Source organism: Triticum urartu, chromosome 4, assembly GCF_003073215.2.
Source record: "Triticum urartu cultivar G1812 chromosome 4, Tu2.1, whole genome shotgun sequence".
Lineage (NCBI taxonomy): Eukaryota > Viridiplantae > Streptophyta > Magnoliopsida > Poales > Poaceae > Triticum > Triticum urartu.
The window spans coordinates 505998768-506010050 of NC_053025.1; positions in this window are offsets into that span (position 1 = coordinate 505998768).

Here is an 11283-nt window from a genome sequence, read left to right on the forward strand (position 1 = left end):
TGCAAATTGAAGAAGAGAGTCCCTCACAAGCTTGGGGAGGCTTCTCCGATTACTTAATGCTTTGCCTGATCATCCTCTCAAGAAAAATGAAATACTTGATATCTTTTATAATGGACTAACCAAGGCTTCTAGAGACCACCTGGATAGTTGTGCTGGTTGTGTTTTCAGGGAAAGAATTGTTGATCAAGCTGAATTGCTATTGAATAATATGTTGTGTAATGAAAATGACTGGACACTTCCTGAACCAACTCCTAAGCCAACTCCGAAGAAAAGGGGTATTCTATTTCTCAGTCCTGGAGATATGCAAGAGGCAAAGAAATCTATGAAAGAAAAGGGTATTAAAGCTGAAGATGTTAAGAATTTACCACCTATTGAAGAAATACATGGTCTTGATAACCCGACACAGGTAGTAAAGGTAAATTCTCTCTATATATTTGATAAGGGTGAAATCCCATCTGCTAAGTTTGCTAGCCAATGCTTGGATGAGTTTGATAATTTTATTGTTAAGTAAGAAAACTGCAATGCCTATGTTGGTAGACAATTGAAATGCAATGCTTATATGATTGAACACTTGAGTGATTATATGTCTAGAGTTAAAGGTGAACTTTAACTTATTAGTAAACATGCTTCTATGGTTACCACTCAAGTAGAACAAGTGCTTAAAGCTCAGAATGATTTTCTCAATGAATTAAATAACAAGAAAAATGATAATGTTGTTAGAGTTGTGACTAGAGTGGGTAAAATGACTCAGGAACCTTTGTATCATGAGGGCCACCCTAAGAGAATTGAGCAAGATTCTCAAAGAATTAATGTTGATGCACCTAGTTCTTCTATGAAGAAGAAAAGGAAAAATGATAGGACTTTGCATGCTCCTAGTCAACCTATTGTTGACACACCTGAGAATCCCAATGATATTTCTATTTATGATGCTAAAACACAATCTGGTAATGAACATGAACCTAGTGATAATGTTAATGATGATGTCCATGTTGATGCTCAACCTAGCAATAACAATGATGTAGAGATTGAACCTGCTGTTGATCTTGATGACCCACAATCAAAGAATTAACGTTATGATAAGAGAGACTTAGTTGCTAGGAAACACGGTAAAGAAAGAGAACCATGGGTTCAGAAACCCATGCCTTTTCCTCCTAAACCATCCAAGAAAAAGGATGATGAGGATTTTGAGCGCTTTGCTGAAATGATTAGACCTATCTTTTTGCGTGTGCGTTTGACCGATATGCTTAAAATGAATCATTATGCTAAGTCCATGAAAGATATTGTTACAAATAAAAGAAAGATACCGGAAGCTGAAATTTCCACCAAGCTTGCTAATTATATTTTTAAAGGTGGAATACCTAAGAAACTAGGAGATCTAGGAGTACCAACTATACCATGCTCCATTAAGAGGAACTATGTTAAAACTGTTTTATGTGATCTCGGAGCCGATGTTAGTGTTATGCCTCTCTCTTTATATAGTAGACTTAATTTGAATAAGTTAACACCTACTGAAATATCTTTGCAAATGGCTGATAAATCAACTGCCATACCTGTCGGTATTTGTGAGGATGTGACTGTTGTGGTTGCAAATGTTACTATTTTAACGGACTTTGTTATTCTTGATATCCCCGAGGACGATAATATGTTTATTATTCTTGGTAGACCCTTTTTGAATACTGCAAGGGCTGTTATTGATTGCAACAAAGGCAATGTCACTTTTCATGTTAATGGTAATGAGCACAAGGTACACTTTCTGAGGAAACAACCTCAAGTCCACAATATTAATTCTATTGGAAAAACTTCAACGATTATTATTGGAGGTTTTGAATTTCCTCTTCCTACTGTTAAGAAGAAATATGATATTCTTATTGTTGGGGACATACATATCCTCGTTGAGGCAACCTAGTGTTATTCGAAAATTCTCCGGTTTCATGCGATTCGGAAAGAGTTTGTTAACAAGACTTGATCAACCTTGTTAGTGGATTCCTTTTGATGAGCATGCGATGGATGAAGTTAGAAAGCACAACTCTCTGTACCCTCTTTTTACTTTCTGTTATTTAGATTAAATAAAGCAAAAATAGTATTTTTCTGTCTGTTTTCTGAATTATCCTTGCAATAAAAAACTACCCCCAAAAATAAAAGTTCTCCAAATGTCCTGGAAATTTTATATGATTTTTTCTAGCATATTTAAGAACATTTGGTGCTGAGAATACACCAGGGTGATCCACCACCTAGCCATGAGGGTCCAGGGCACGCCCCTGCCTCATGGACCCCACGTGGGTCCCCTCCACTTATTCTTGCACCCACACACTTCGTCTTCCTCCAGAAAAAAATTCTCCACCAGCTCAAACCCAGTTCTAGCTCATCTTGCTGCCATTTTCGATCTCCTTGCTCAAAGCTCCATTCACAAAACTGCTTTGGGGGATTGTTCTTCGGTATGTGACCCCTCCAATGGTCCAATTAGTTTTTGTTCTAGTGCTTTATTTATTGCAAATTTTTGCTGCTTAGGTGACCCTATTCTTGAGCTTGCATGTCAAATTTATGTGGTTAAAAGTAGTTTTATTGCATGATATGACCTCTAGGCACTTGTGGGAGTAGTTGTTGTCAATCTTGTTGAGTCTGGTTCACTTTTATTTTGAGTTACTAAAAATTTCAGAAATTTTTCAGAGGAAATGATGATGAGATTGTTGAGGGGCTCTTCGAGCCGAAGCTCGAAGGATAAGCAAAGTGAAGAGAATAAGAAGCCCAAATATAATCTCCCCCGCACTGCGGAGGTTCACCCTTGTGAATGGCCTTGTGATGAGTTCTTGAGAGAAGCTGGGATTTATGAAGACTAGCACAAATGCCCGTGCGTTGCAACGGAGAAAAAAATAGAACAACTCTACAACAAGACGAGCATATGACTCATTCATGATGTCATCACCACATAAGCAGTGGGTTGTACATCTTCACTCCTTGACGAGAATAGATGACACTTGTGTGGTTCCACAATGCGCCGATTGCCGGCACCATATATTTTCCTGAAAAAATATCGAGCACCCTTACCCTGAAGAACCCTCTCCATCAGTCCATGTCCTCAATTTGAAAATGGATCCTACATTGGCACCACTTATGATTCATCTCACCCTTGACAATGATACCCTACGAGTGTGTAAATAACAACTCTGCTAAATTATTTAGAGGCCTCTATTTACATCCCATCTCACATCAAACTGACATAAGAAGATGTAAAGGAACATACCTTGGAAGATATTGTCTAGATTATTATGATGTTTAGAATTGTTATTATTATAGAGTTTAAAATAAGTAAATTTGAATTAGCAAGTTGGAAGGAAACCATACACTGTATTTCAAATCCAACGATCCAACTTAGATGGCTCCATCAAATATATAGTATCCAAACAAATTATACACTATAATTTCAAGTATAGATTAGACAGATTCATCAAATATATTGTAAATCTAAGTTCTGAATTGTTCTCTTTTTAATACATCCATAAATATTCAGTCACAGAGTAGGCATTTTAGTTCCATAGCCCAAAATTAGTTGTCAATCGTGAACCCTAAGAATGGGATCAAGGAGTCAATATTGAACTTCAAAATATAAAGATGAACCTATGTACCTATCCGTAGTGCACTATAGCACAACATGAAGCCGCCTAGCGGTTAACAAACCAAGATTGACCAATCAAAAGTAGATTTTTTTTCTTCTTTTTTTTCTTTTTCAAAAAGGAGGCTGAAACTTCCGGCCTGTAAACCCCTAACATCATCTGTAAATAACACCGGGAGCTTCTTCCACGTATTGTAGATGTCACAGCACCGCAACCGCACAGACTCCGCAATGTTTGTAGCGGAATCACGTGCATCCATATTTTCTAGAGGCGGTGAGGCGGTCGTCCACGGCTAGCCATCGATGGCATCCACTACGTGACTGCGTTCACGGCAAGCCGTCTCAACGACCACGACAACAACAACCTTTTCTCCTTCCTTGACTTCTCTTGGGCATCATCTTCGGTGGACGGTGAGAAGGACCCAACACATTCATGATCTAGCTGCACAATTTGAGTCCATGGCTAAAAGCGTTTGCAAGGAACTGGCAGAGCACGCATATTCGAGACCACATGAGAGTGGAAGTTATACGATAGGACATGGTGAAGACCAATGCCACACGGTGTCATCCAAATGGAGCAGCCTGAGTGCAAGGAGCAGCACCACTCACCAGAGTAGGACCCATTATTTGAATCCTGCCGACCGTGACGACTCAAGGTTGATGGCGGCCCGCTCGGTCCTTCACTGATGAGAAAACTGGCCGGTCTGGTTATGAAAATTAGGCCTGACAAACTCTCGGTCGATCCATTTTTTAACCGAGTCTCCGAGCAGGTCCGACAAAGCACAATCACCGTGGCTGCCGTTCCTCATCGTTGCGACCACCGGCAACCTCCTGAGTGAACCACCGCATACCCGAGCACCGTCGCATCGCCATCTTCCTGCCTACGTGATGAATTGGTCCAGAATGGCGCCTACACGACGCACACATCCTCTCTTCCCCGACCACGGCCACCAGCTGCCATCAAATTTGTCGCCGTCGTCACATCCCTGGCCTTGCTAACGCGATGAAGCGGTGCAGCCCGTGCACGCTCACAAGCAGGGCACGAACTATATATCTCCTTCTTCCCCACGACATCGGCGAACAGTTTACAGTTAGTTCAGTTAGCACTTTGGTTTTTCGTCAGGTTAGGCTAGAACGCTTTCTTTCTGTTAGCTAGTTTAACTCGCAGGTTTAACTGCCTAGAGCGAGTCTCACGCATTGTAGGTCTGCTCGTGGGATGGCATCAGTGTTGTTGATCACGATGACGCAGAGTCAGGATCCACAAAGCTCGGTTCCTGTTCTGCGAGTCTGAATAAATAGCAGAGAAATAGAATAGAAAAGTTGTGAAGTTTGTGCTGGCAAAACAAACACTTCTTCCTAAAGCAATCTCTCAGTTCACATGTGTTCGTTCCAAGGGCATCTCTGGTGCCGACAAACACATCGGTGAGCACATATACGTTGGTATGCCCCGTCTTGTTCCTGCAGGAACAATAAGTTGATCTCGTCATGGTCGTCCCCCACATATGATGTCTAAATTTGCAATGATGTATGTACAGTTGGTATTGCAGTACAAGCTGATTAGTAATCTGAAATTTGAAGCAATGATGTACGTACATAGTAGTATGTGGTGACAGTGCCGCCGGGCGGCAGAGTTCCCCAAGATGAGACGCTACCATAGATGGACTGCCTCTTTGTCTGCAACAAGCATCCGGAGGAGTTGCTCTTTAGGATAGGGCATGGCACAAACGCACGCAACCACTCTGGGCATGCACAAAGGCACAACACACACACGCAGCTAGCGCTCCCTCGCCATCGCTAGATCCCTCACCCTGACCGAGCTTTCGCCTCGCCGGTCCGGTTCAGGGGGACAGGCCCGCTGGGCACTTTGGTCCGGTCCCGACTGCTCCCAGCGGCAGGTCATCGTCATGCTAGATGATAATCCATGCAGCTTGCACAGAGCTCGTTCTTCGCGTCCAGTCCCACCTGCATCTACATCCTTGCCATTATCATCGTCGACTTCAACGACGGTGGAAGGTTCTGTTGTGCTCACCGACACCTCAATCTCGATGGCCCTCGTCCTGTTCCATGTCCGTCTCCATGTACGACCGTGCTGCGGCAGGTCGCGACGAATCCATGAAATAGCTCCTTGTCCGCCGCTGCCAGAGTCTTGTCGACGATTGCGAGCGCTCTCACCTCGGTTGCAGCGGACCTAAGACGCGAGATCACAATCGATCCAATGTTATGTGAATCAAGCCAATCGAAAAGGCAGGATCCAACCGGTGCGTGGATCGTAGGTGTTTCCTGTTCTTATACAAAACGAAATGTTTTTACGTTTTCTTTTTGAGGGTTAGGAAACATTTTTACGTGGGTGTAAGGGATGGCTCATGGGCTGTTTCATTCGCTTGGCCTTTTCTGGATGGGTTGTTTCGTTCCCTTTCTCGGTGCCGAACAATCTGAACGAAAATTGACATATGACCAGAAGCGACCAATGCTTTAGTACCACCTCACATATATGTTTTAAATTCAAACTGAAAGCATAAACTTACGAGAAGAAGCGTATTGTGATGGTGAACCCAAGGAGTCAATCCGTGCTTTATTATTAGGGAGAGATTTTTATTATTTGGCTGAAATGCAGGCCTCGTCAACTTCCTCCGCGACCAGCGCGAACAGTATCTCCTCCTCACTAATATTTTCATGCAATGTTTTTACTTTCATGCTAAGAAATCACCACCTTCAGTGGAATTTCATTTATATGATGAGGTTAAGGAGATGTCACTATATGATTTTTGTCGGGTCTGTAAGATACCCTTTGAGGGCAGCATAGAGGAACCACATTGTAATGATGTGTAGGGGTTTATTGATACAATTGCTGTAGGGGAAATGAGGAAAGTTTCCGATGCAAGAATTACAAGCATACATTTTCCTGTTCTGCATTACTTTGCGATATTTGCTAGTAGATGCTTAATTGGTCGCGGGAACAGTGGAAATCTTAGTGCTCCTGATATTGTTATTTTGTGCCATGCTTTGTTTCGTGACACCACTTTCAGTTTAGGCGCTGTTGTTGCTAAATGATTAAATCTGAACCGTACAAAGGGCCCCATGCATCTTTGCTTCACGCCTTGCTGCACACTTTAGGATACCTATTAGGCATTATGAGAAAGAGGAAAAGTTGTTGCCCCTATTTTTCTAGATTATAAGAGTATGGTAGCACATGATTTCATTATTAAGGATAAAAAGAAGATGCTTAAGTATAGATTGATATTTGATAAAAACTACTATGAGATTATTACCTTGCCTGCGCCTTCTTTGTTTAACATATTTTCAGGCATGTACCTCATTTTGCCGGAGGCCATTCATGCCTACCAGAGCCTAACATTAGCTCCAGAGCCCGAGCCGGAGCCACCCCTTGATCCTTATCGGCAGTCTGTTTATCAGTGGGATCCGGAGGAGATTTCCAACTAGTGGCACCCAGAGGACACTCCTCCGTACACCAGAGAGGGCAGATTTGAGCCATGGCCATAGACCAACTGAGGCCAAAAGCCTAGGCTTGGGGGAGTACGTATTTCTCAATGACGTTACATTCATGTTCACACACTCATTCCAGTTGTCGGTGCTCATACTTTTTCATTGTAATATCCATGCTAGTTTATTTTCTTTTCCAGCATTCTTCTTGTGTGTTTGAAAAACCTTAAGAAAATCCAAAAAATTAGTTGTAGCTTTTAGCTAGTTTACTTTCCATGCCTGTAGTTGTAATAATTAAAAAGAAAACCCAAAAAGATTTCTCGCTCTTCTTTTTCTTGTTGGGAGCTTTTCCGTGTAAATAGTTTTGTTTTTCTTCTTTTCTTTGGGGGTGGAGAGGAGAAGACCATAATGAAAATGTTGGGTGGCTCTCATATGCATTATTGTTGATCCAACCAAGAGCCCATATTACCTTGTCTTCTCCCTTGTATTGAATGCTTGCAGATTCCAGCTTAGTCCAATGCACGTGCACTATTATTATTATCCACACTGTTCGGTTGTGCAAGTGAAAGGCAATAATGACGATATATGATGGACTGATTGAGATGATAGAAGCTGGTATGAACTCGACCTATCTTGTTTGTGTAAATATGATTAGTTCATCGTTCCTGATTCAGCCTATTATGAATGAAACATGTTTGCAATGACGTTTAGAGATTATAGTTGCTCATGCCATGCTCAATTAGCTAGGAGTTTATCATGGTTTACCTTGCGTGCCAACATGCTATTAAAATGGTTGTGATGTGGTATGATAGGGTGGTATCTTCCTTTGAACGATTCGAGTGGCTTGACTTGGCACATGTTCACACATGTAGTTGAAACAAAATCAACATAGCCTCCACGATATTTATGTTCATGATTAATTATATCCTACTCATGCTTGCACTCAGTGTTGATCAATTTTAATGCGTGTTCATGACTATTGTCGCTCTCTAGCTGGTCGCTTCCTAGTCTCTTTCTAGCCTCCACTTGTACTAAGTGAGAATACTGCTTGTGCATCCACTTCCATAAACCCCAAAAGTTATTCCATATGAATCCACCACACCTTCCTATATGCGGTATCTACCTGCCGTTCCAAGTATTGTATGTGCCAAACTCTAAACCTTCAAATGAAATTCTGTTTTGTATACTCGAATAGCTCATGTATCAACTAGGGATGTCTACATCTTCCATGCTAGGCGAGTTATTCTCAAGAGGAGTGGACTCCGCTCCTCATTCACGAGAAAATGGTTAGTAACCGGGGTGCCCAGTTCCATGCTTAAATTAAAATAATTGCAAACAAAACTCCCCCAGGATTGTTGATAGTTGGAGGCACCCATTATTTCGGACAAGCCATGGATTGATGTTTGTTGGTGGTAGGGGGAGTATAAACTTTACCATTCTGTTTGGGAATCGCCTATAATGTGTGTAGCATGGAAGATATCGAGATCTCTCGGTTGTTATGTTTACAACGAAAGTATACCACTCAAAATATTATTTATCCCTATTTCAAAAATCGAGCTCTAACACCTCTACAAATCCCTGCTTCCCTCTGCGAAGGGCCTATCTATTTACTTTTATGTTGAGTCATCATCCTCTTATTAAAAAGCACCAGTTGGAGAGCACCGTTGTCATTTGCATGTATTACTATTAGTTTACATTGAGTATGACTGTCATTGGATCTCTTTTACCATGAATTACAATGCTTAGTCAGTCCTTGATCTTCAGAGGTGCTCTGCATTTATGTTTTGCAGTCTCAAAGGGCTAGCGAGATACCACCTTGTTATATCATATTATGATTGTTTTGAGAAAGTGTTGTCGTCCGAGATTTATTATTATTGCTCACTAGTTGATTATGCCAATGATATGAGTAAACATGAGACCTAAATGTTATTGTGAATATGGTTAGTTCATAATCTTTGCTGAAAACTTGAATGCTGGCTTTAGATATTTACAAAAACAAGATCAAACAGAGTTTGTAAAAGTTTTTCTTTATCACTTTCAGTTTGTCAACGGAATTGCTTGAGGACAAGCAAAGGTTTAAGCTTGGGGGAATTGATACGTCTCCATCGTATCTACTTTTCCAAACACTTTTGACCATGTTTTGGACTCTAACTTGCATGATTTGAATGGAAGTAACCCGCATTGACGCTGTTTTCGGCAGAATTGTCATGGTGTTATTTTTGTGCAGAAATAAAAGTTCTCGGAATGACCTGAAACTTCACGGAGAATATTTTTGGAATATATAAAAAATACCGGCAAAAGAATCAGCGTCAGGGGGCCCACACCCTGTCCACGAGGGTGGGGGGCGCCCCCCTATCTCGTGGCCCCCCTGATGCTCCACCGACCTCAACTCCAACTATGTATATTCAAGTTCGGGTAGAAAAAAATCAGAGAGAAGGATTCATAGCATTTTACGATACGGAGCCGCCGCCAAGCCCTAATCTCTCTCGGGAGGGCTGATCTGGAGTCCGTTCGGGGCTCCGGAGAGGGGAATCTGTCGCCATCGTCATCATCAACCTTCCTCCATCACGAATTTCATGATGCTCACTGCCGTGCGTGAGTAATTCCATCATAGGCTTGCTGGACGGTGATGGGTTGGATGAGATTTATCATGTAATCAAGTTAGTTTTGTTAGGGTTTGATCCCTAGTATCCATTATGTTCAGAGATTGATGTTGCTATGACTTTGCTATGCTTAATGCTTGTCACTAGGGCCCGAGTGCCATGATTTCAGATCTGAACCTATTATGTTTTCATGAATATATGTCAGTTCTTGATCCTATCTTGCAAGTCAATAGTCACCTACTATGTGTTATGATCCGGTAACCCTGAAGTGACAATAATCGGGACCACTCCCGGTGATGACTATAGTTTGAGGAGTTAATGTATTCACTAAGTGTTAATGCTTTGTTCCGGTACTCTATTAAAAGGAGGCCTTAATATCCCTTAGTTTCCAATAGGACCCCGCTACCACGGGAGGGTAGGACAAAAGATGTCACGCAAGTTCTTTCCATAAGCACGTATGACTATATTCGGAATACATGCCTACATTACATTGATGAACTGGGGCTAGTTCTGTGTCACCCTATGTTATAACTGTTGCATGTTGAATCGCATCCGACATAATTATCCATCGATGATCCAATGCATACGAGCTTTCCAGATATTGATCTTTGCTTAGTTACTTCACCGTTGCCACTGTTACAATTACTACAAAACTGCTACTATTACTTTTGCCACCGTTACCGTTACTTCCATACTACTTTGCTACTAAATACTTTGCTGCAGATATTAAGTCTTTCAGGTGCGGTTGAATTGAAAACTCAACTGTTAATACTTGAGGATATTCTTTGGCTCCCCTTGCGAATCAATAAATTTGGGTTGAATGCTCTACCCTCGAAAACTGTTGCGATCCCCTATACTTGTGGGTTATCAGATGCCTCTCCGACAATCAGAGTGACAAATCCTAATCTCGATCTATGCCAACTCAACAAACACCATCGAAGACACCTGTGGAGCATCTTTATAATGACCTAGTTACGTTTTGACGTTTGATAGCACATTAAGTGTTCCTCTGATATTCGGGAGTTGCATAATCTCATAGTCATAGGAACATGTATAAGTCATGAAGAAAGCAATAGCAATAAACTAAACGATCATAGTGCTAAGCTAACGGATGGGTCTAGTCCATCACATCATTCTCTAATGATGTGATCCCATTCATCAAATGACAACACATGTCCATCGCTAGGAAACTTAACCATCTTTGATTAACGAGCTAGTCAAGTAGAGGTACCCTAGGGACACTCTGTTTGTCTATGTATTCACACATGTACTAAGTTTCCGGTTAATACAATTCTAGCATGAATAATAAATATTTATCATGATATAAGGAAATATAAATAACAAATTTATTATTGTCTCTAGGGCATATTCCTTCATTCTCCCACCTGCACTAGAGTCAATAATATAGTTCACATCGTCATGTGATTTCACACATATAGTTCACATCTTTATGTGACTAATACCCAAAGGGTTTACTAGAGTCAATAATCTAGTTCACATCGCTATGTGATTAACACCCAAAGAGTGATCATGTTTTACGTGTGAGAGAAGTTTAGTCTACAGGTCTGCAACATTCAGATCCATATGTATTTTGCAAATTTCTATGTCTACAATACTCTGCACGGAGCT